This window comes from Rattus rattus, chromosome 6 (genome assembly GCF_011064425.1).
Source record: "Rattus rattus isolate New Zealand chromosome 6, Rrattus_CSIRO_v1, whole genome shotgun sequence".
Lineage (NCBI taxonomy): Eukaryota > Metazoa > Chordata > Mammalia > Rodentia > Muridae > Rattus > Rattus rattus.
Window position 1 is genome coordinate 75,938,711 of NC_046159.1, and position 7,578 is coordinate 75,946,288.

A 7,578-nucleotide genomic window follows, 5' to 3' on the forward strand; every position below is an offset into this window, starting at 1 on the left:
CATCCTAGTTTTGGAATAAAATCTGCAGTGTTCTGCTTAGCCATGCCTATATGTTTTGTGTGCAAATGAGGAGCAGCAGCAGCATCCCAAGATGTGTAAGTTGGTTGTGGATTGTGCTTTACCACAATATTCTATACACTGTAACTATTCATTTTCCAACAGTCTCTTGACACTTGTTGCATCTAAGCTGGAGAGACCACCAATCCTAAACAAATAGGACTTTTAAAGTTAGCACTCTTTATCAAACCTGCCTGCTGCCAGTAGATAGCAAAACACTTAAGATTCATTGCCAGTGATCTGAGTAGCACTCTTTACGTGTAACACTTTGTTCAGTTGATATTGTTATAATTTAAAAGTGCGTACGCTCCTTGATAAAACAGGACACAATAATCCTCTACAGTTTGCTTTAATTATGAGCTCAGAGATTACTGTTCCTTTTATAAAAAGAAAACTTCAGCCAGGCATGGCACAGCAGTGCATGCCCTTAATCTCAGCACTTGTGAGGCAGAATCGGATGCATCTCTGTGAGCTTGTAGAGCAGCCCAGTCTATATAGAAAATTTAGGCCAGTTAGGGCAACATAGTGAGACTTTATCTCAAAACGAAACAAAACAAAAACAAAACAAAACAAACAAAAACCTTAACAACACAAAGAAAAAAAGAAAAGAAAGGAAAGATAAAATGTTAATCGTATTGTTCCATGTTACCTTCATCTTTGTAGATAAGCCCACAAGGCCACTAATTTAGGGAAGTCACCAGAAATATTGACTTTTAGTTATGGGTAAAATGTACACTTAAATACATCTTTTTCACAGTGCCTTTAAACTGTAGTCTGTGTTTCAGACACGGCAGCTGGAAGACAGCGTTCACCCAGAGACCTCTTGGAGTAAACAGCACGATCTCCACCGCACCGCATCCCCACTGTCTGTGACAGTGGCAGTCTCTGCTGCAGTGGGGAAGCAGGTACACGTGCCTCTGCCGCACGGAATCACAGGTTTGTAATTTGGTTGTGTTTAAAAGTTTCCATGCTGCACAGTGTCGAAGAATTTTGCTTTAGTGAGTTGATTTCTAATCATGAATAATCAAATTTCGACGGCCTTCCAAACTTTACTAACCTGTTATTTTTAAAAGTCTTTTATCATTCTCAACCAACAAAAGGGCCACATATTATTTACAAAACAACAACAACAACAACAACAACAACAACAAAACCTAAAGCAGATGTTTGTTAAGTTAACTATGTTAACTATATACATTTTACTATTTTGGGGTTGTAACATGTTTCTTGCCATCAGGATGTAAAGTAAATAAATAACTTAATAAAAGAAAATAAAAATAAAGGGGATAATTGCTTCAGAATTTTTATGTGTGAGTCTAATACACTTCAGGAAAATATATAAAATGGCAAATACGTGCTATTCAAAGTTGCAGTAGGAATAAAAAATGACAAAAGCTCAAATTTATTCACCAACTACCTAAAATCTATTTCCAAAAGTTTGAAAGAATAACAAGACTTAATCCTGAACTCCCTGTGCTTTTGTTGTAGCACTGAGGACCTTTAGAGTGAAGCTTAGATGGAGCCTTGCTCCGTGAGTTCCTGGCAACAATGGCATTGTTGCAGGACCCAGGGTTCAGCTATTCTGTGGTCAGACCTGTTCCTTCAATCACAGGACGAGGACACAGACCTATGCTTCCCCTTTCTCTGCACCCATCAGATGCTCTACTCTTAATTTCTAAAGAGCAAAAGAAGCAAATGTTTTTATTTATGACATCTATGTTATATACGATATATGCTTTTGAAATCTTTCATAAGACTGAGATTTGTGGAGTTGGTCTTTGCAGTTTTTGTTATTATTATTTATTATTGTTGTTGTTATTGTTATTATTGTTATTGTTATTATTCTACAAAGAGAGCTTACAATGGACCTCTTTGCAAGTGCCAGGTGATATCTTCAATGTGTCAAGAGATATGTGAACATGCACAAACATTACAATACCGTGCTCCACACTCTGAGGTTATGGTCTATGTACTACTGTGAAATATAACAAACTGTTGTATTTCCTGAATTTAGTTTTCTTCCTAGATGAAACTCAACCAAGAGGTTTGACTCTATTCATCTTGCCATTTTATTTGTCTTGTGTTGTGTGTGTGTGTGTGTGTGTGTGTGTGTGTGTGTGTGTGTGACTTTTAATATATAGGGAAGAAATAAAAGGTATCTGGACCCAGGGTATAAAACATGGAGTATTTTTACGAGTCTTTATTTTATGAGTATGAGAGTTTTGCCCTCACATATGTGTCTTTTGCCCTTGGAGGTCAAAAGAAAACATTGGAGTCCATGGACATGGAATCACAGCCGGTTGTGAGCCACTAGGTGGGTTCTGGAAACTGAAACCAGGTCCTCTGCCAGAGCAACAAGTGTTCTTAGTCACCGAGCCACCACTCTAGCCTTGATATAGAGTGTGTTTTAGGGGAATATTTAAATACTAGCAAAGTTGTGCTTTAAAATCAGTTTTGAAGCCAATGTTTTGTGTTGTTAATTTTTAAACAACTCATCTGTGCTGTGTCTACTAACGAGGAAATGAGCCAACCGAGGATGGACAAATTATATTTTTCAGAATAATCACTCCAAAATAACGTAGGGAACATAGAAATGAATCAGTGGAGTGACTTCGTGTGCCTTCGAAGCAGCACAAGGAACTGCGCATATACCTTCTTCCTGGTGATTAGCAAGGACTGTTCTGTAACTGCTTCAGTGGGTTACAGTTCCTCCAATACGACATGACAAGAAAACGGGGGAAATGAACACTTACGAGACAGCATCAAGCATCTCATCACAGGCGAACTGAGGATGAGACACTAAAATAAAGGAATCTGTGCAACTATGTGGGATTCACATGGCATTCGTGCTTTCTGATAATTACTCAAAATCTGTTTTCATGTTAACCTGAAAAGCTTCATTCTCACCACAGTGATTGGAGGTTGGGGTATTAAGTCAACCAGTTTGAAAACAGATAGAGCATTCTGACCTCTGGTTAGGCACAATAGAACTGCTAAGGAACCAGCCCTGAGACCTTTCTTAATAGTTTGTTAGAGCTTTAAAAATACATGGTTTTCTCCACCACAAGCAGAGTCCTGCTCATAAGTCCATATGAGAAAGCCTAAAGTCAGAAAGGCCAAATTCATGATGTCAATGGAAAGTCCCTAAATTACATGAAGATGACCTGTTTTTGCTGCTTGGAATGTTACATCCTCTTGCACTATATGATAATATTATGAGTTTTTTCTAAGATTCCTAGTTTAGCACATGGATGCTAAGACCCAGGACAAATAAACTAAAAGCCAGGCACTTTTTGTTCATACAAGGAAGGTTTGCAATTACACATTTTGTGACATCTTCAGAGATAAAAGCTCTGTGTGCAAATGATTAAAGGATGCTGTCATTTCTAATGAAATAAATGCATAATAAGCCACATATAATACATAACAATTTAGTCCCATCAGAGAGTTCTAGCTTCTTTTTTTTATGATGGTTGCTAATTAAAAGAGTATTGCTGCCTGATTCTTTGACATAAAGGTTTAATGAATAAAACGTTCTGATATAAAAATTAAAATAGGGATATAAAGTTGCAAGCTGTTGGGATTCAAGTGTATGGTGAAGATTAAGAACAGTCAGGAAAGAGCTGTGCAGAAAAGAATGACTCTAAGTGAAAAAGAAGGGTTTTAAAGTTTTATCTCTCTCTCTCTCTCTCTCTCTCTCTCTCTGTGTGTGTGTCTGTCTCTCTCTGTGTGTGTGTGTGTGTGTGTGTGTGTGTGTGTGTGTGTGTGTGTGTGTGTGTGCTGGAACAGAACTGATGTCCTTTGCCCTTTGTGAGAGCATTAAAAGCTCTTAACCTCTGAGACATCACTCCAACCCTTGGAAGAAAAGTTTTTGATGGAAATTTGAAACAGTACTAATCTCTCTAACTTGGGGGGGCACATTCCCAGTTGTTCCACCATCCCCCAAATTGGAATTTAATTTCACAAGAGTCACTTTTAGAGAATGAGTGGTGGGATATTTTAATACAATCCTGAATATAGGTTTAGATTGAAAATGGGAATTGGGACCATAATTAATTATGTTGCCAAGTTTTTTAAACTCTGAAAAGTCAAAGCGATGAAAATGACATTTCGTAGGGTTGCAGCCTCTACAACTTCCAGAGTTAAAACTGGTAAACTGACAGTATCTTTTTTGACAGTTTGATTAATTCCATATGCGGAATGAGTGTGGGGAATGAATACAGTTGTGGTGTTGGCCCTTTCCGAAACCACTGTAATAAGAGACTGACATAAAACCAAGTGAGTGTAAACACAGACTTCAGCTGGGGTGATGGCCTTATTAGCACTCTTAATACTTAATAATGAATAATAATAAATACCACCGGCCCCCAGCACTCTCTGCTCAGAATGCGTACTGCTTCTTGCATCCATCCATCACTCTTTCAGGATAATAAAACAATTCAAACGCAGCATCCAATCCTCAGCAGCTGCTCTCTCGGGAGGGAGGGCTGTCTTATCTGTTTTATCTCCACTTCTGTGAGCTCCGGAGGGTTTTACTTAGTTTCAATGGGACAGGGAATGTCGTGGGGGTCCTGTTTATTGCCATTGATGACTCCCCTTCCCAGTTCTCACAGGCACTCAGAAACCCGGTGGGAGGAGATGGGGAGGAATGGAGACCCTCAAAAAAAAAAAAAACCGAAAAAAGGGGCCACAAAGCAAGTGGCGGAGGAGGGGGAGGGTGGAGAAAGAATGAGAAGGTAATGGTTTGGAGACCCCCGCAGCTCAAGGCAAATAAACAAAGCACTTTAGCGGAACTTAAAGACAAGAATTAAACAAATGACCACGCTAAGTTGCTTAAAAGAACTCCGTTTAAAAAAAAAATCAAAAGCAGAGACTTTTAAAGGTTCATTCTCCGATTCCAGGTCTTGGTTTCAGGGAGCTAACGGTCCCCAGAGCAGATAATGGACAGCGCTCTGAGGGACAAGGAGGAGGGCGGTGACCTGTGGGATTGGGGTGAGCCAGCTCCGAGCCACCCTACTGCAGCTGGAGCGACCGACTTCAAGAATTCTCACACCTCGGCCTGGGACTGGGAAGAGAGGAAGAGTGAGAATGAAGCTCGAGTGACAAAGTGAAAGAGCACTCCAAATCACAGTTGCGAAGCTCCGGGGAAGAGCGGAGCGGGTGTGAAAGCTAGTGCTTTAACTCTGGAGGCTCCCCACGCGACGAAGAGAAAGGGGGCTTGGACTAGAGAGTCCCGTCTGCCACACACTCTGGAGAGGTCACCACACAGAGTGGCCGCTGAGGCGGCGGGAGGGTGTCCTGACCTCTGTAGCTACTCTGCTAAGCTGTGGAAAGTATGAGCCGGACTTAGACCACCCAGCTTAGGGCAGTTTCTCTAAGGATACTGGTCTGCGTGGCAGAGGACAAATGAAGAGAGAGCACGGGGTCGCTAGGCTAGTCCCAGAAGATTCCTGCCACCGCCCGCCGCGCAGCCACCGTCTGCAGGGATCCCACCTTCGTGCTGCACTCCGCGAGTCCTGCACACCTCGCAGACCCACGCTACTGCCCCCAATACCTCCCGCCCCAACACACAGTCCCGCAGAACTAGCATGTATGGAGGAGGACTTCGAACCCGGGAAAAGAAGCAAGAGCCACCACCCCCAACCCCCGCCAACAGGCCAAAGTCTGTCTAGACAGGGCTAGGATAAAGACAGCGGTTTCGGGGACCCACTCCAGCCCGACGCAGCGTGTCCACCTCCCCAGCACTGGCGCTGTCTGCCCACCTAATCCATCTCTGACCCAGCCACAGACCACCCAGACAAGCCCAGTGAGAGCTGCCCACGTCCACGTTCTAGAGAACCCGTGATCGCTTCCTTTCAGTGTGAGGATGCACCTCAACCCCGACCACACACCAGCCCGTAGGTGCAAACGCAGTCGGGCCAGGTCGGCAAGGCGCACGAGGGTCGGGGAGGCGAGGATCGATTCGATCTTGCTCCTTACCTTAAAGAATTTGTTTTTTCTAGCGGGAAGAGGAAAGTTTGTTTGGTTGGTTATTTTTTTTCTCCCCGGGAGTGTGCTGTGCGGACAAAACCCAGGTCCCGGGATCCCACCAAGATGTCAAGTACCAGGATCCACCAACCGAGGGGACCTGCACGCTAGGGCAAAATGTAATGCCCAAGTGTCCCAACTTTGTGGCGAGCGCTGCAAACTTCCAAGGCGGGCAGAAGGCCGGCGACACGCGGCCGCAGAAGTTGCAGCGAAGTGGCTCAGGCGGCAGCGCCGGGCCGGGGGATCGCGGGACAGCGCAGGCAGATGCGGGCGACGGGTGGCGGGAGGATGTTGAATGGAGCTGGCACTGCCGGACAGGCTGGCTCGCTGAATGCCCGCGCGGGATGCAGAGGCAGAGCCGAGTGCACCGGCGACAGAGGCGGCGGCTGGACGCGGCTCACTAAGCTCTGCTCTCTCGCCGCTCCGGGCAAGGAGTGTGCGCTGGCTCCTAATGTCACTGCAGAGCTTGAGCCCCTGCCCCTCCCCAGCCCGCCCGCCGCTGCCCGCTGCCCTGCCTTCCTCTGCCCGCCGCTCCCCTTCGTGCCTCGCGCCCCTCTCTCCCTGCGCGCCAGCGTGCAACACACACACACACACACACACACACACACACACACACACACACACACACACACACACACACACACACACACACACGTTCCTTTGCTGCCTCTCTCTCGCATACATTCCAGTCCAGGGACCCAGAGCTCCTCACACAAGAACCAAGTGGGGCTGCGGTGGCCTGGGGTTGGGGGTGTTACAGTGTCAAAGGACACATTGCTTTCTTTAGGTCCCTGCCACCAGGGGGTGGGGAGAGGGGTGGGAGGGCGCCTTTGAGACCCCCAACAAAGCTGTACGACCAGACGCGCGCACGCGGGACCCTCTCACTGTCCAGAAGCCAAGGGAGCACAATGGAGAGGAACTCTGGACTTGGTTAGGGATGCAAAAAGGTTCAGTTGGAACGCTGGAGAATGCGACTCCTCACAGACTGCCTGCCCCAGCTTTCACTAGGGAGCTTTTGCCTCTGCAAATCCAGCCTCTGGGGCTTGAAACTCAGCAGCTGTTTTAACAATTGGGGAAAAAAATGACCCTACAGGACCAGTGAGGACTGGCAAAACTTGTAAGGCCATTAAGACTGACTAGATAATTATGGTAAGAACTTGCTTAATTAGCAACCTGGTCTGAGCCTGGGTGTGTGTAGGGCTATGGAGTGATACTTAGAAATCTCATTTTCGTGGCTGAGAATCTAGACTAGCAAGTCTCTTTTCTTTCTTGTTCTTTCTTTCTTTCTTTCTTTCTTTCTTTCTTTCTTTCTTTCTTTCTTTCTTTCTTTCTTTCTTTCCCTTCCTTTCTTTCTTTCCCTTCCTTCTTTCCTTCTTTTCTTTCTTTCTTTCTTTCTTTCTTTCTTTCTTTCTTTCTTTCTTTCTTTCTTTCTTCAGACTCTGGCTTTTAGGGTATCAAGTTCTAAGAATATACCATACAAGATTTATTAATAGC

The 7,578-nt window shown here is 44.8% G+C and overlaps 1 protein-coding gene across 1 annotated transcript in view; it reads right to left on the reverse strand.

The window, feature by feature from the left end:
* Ndnf (neuron derived neurotrophic factor) overlaps positions 1-6,328 on the reverse strand; it is a 37,129-nt gene extending 30,801 nt beyond the window's left edge. The window contains exon 1 of the mRNA XM_032906372.1: positions 6,037-6,328. The gene's annotated coding sequence lies outside the window, so the exon portion shown is untranslated. The remainder of the gene's footprint in view (positions 1-6,036) is intronic.
* Positions 6,329-7,578: the final 1,250 nt, after the last annotated feature.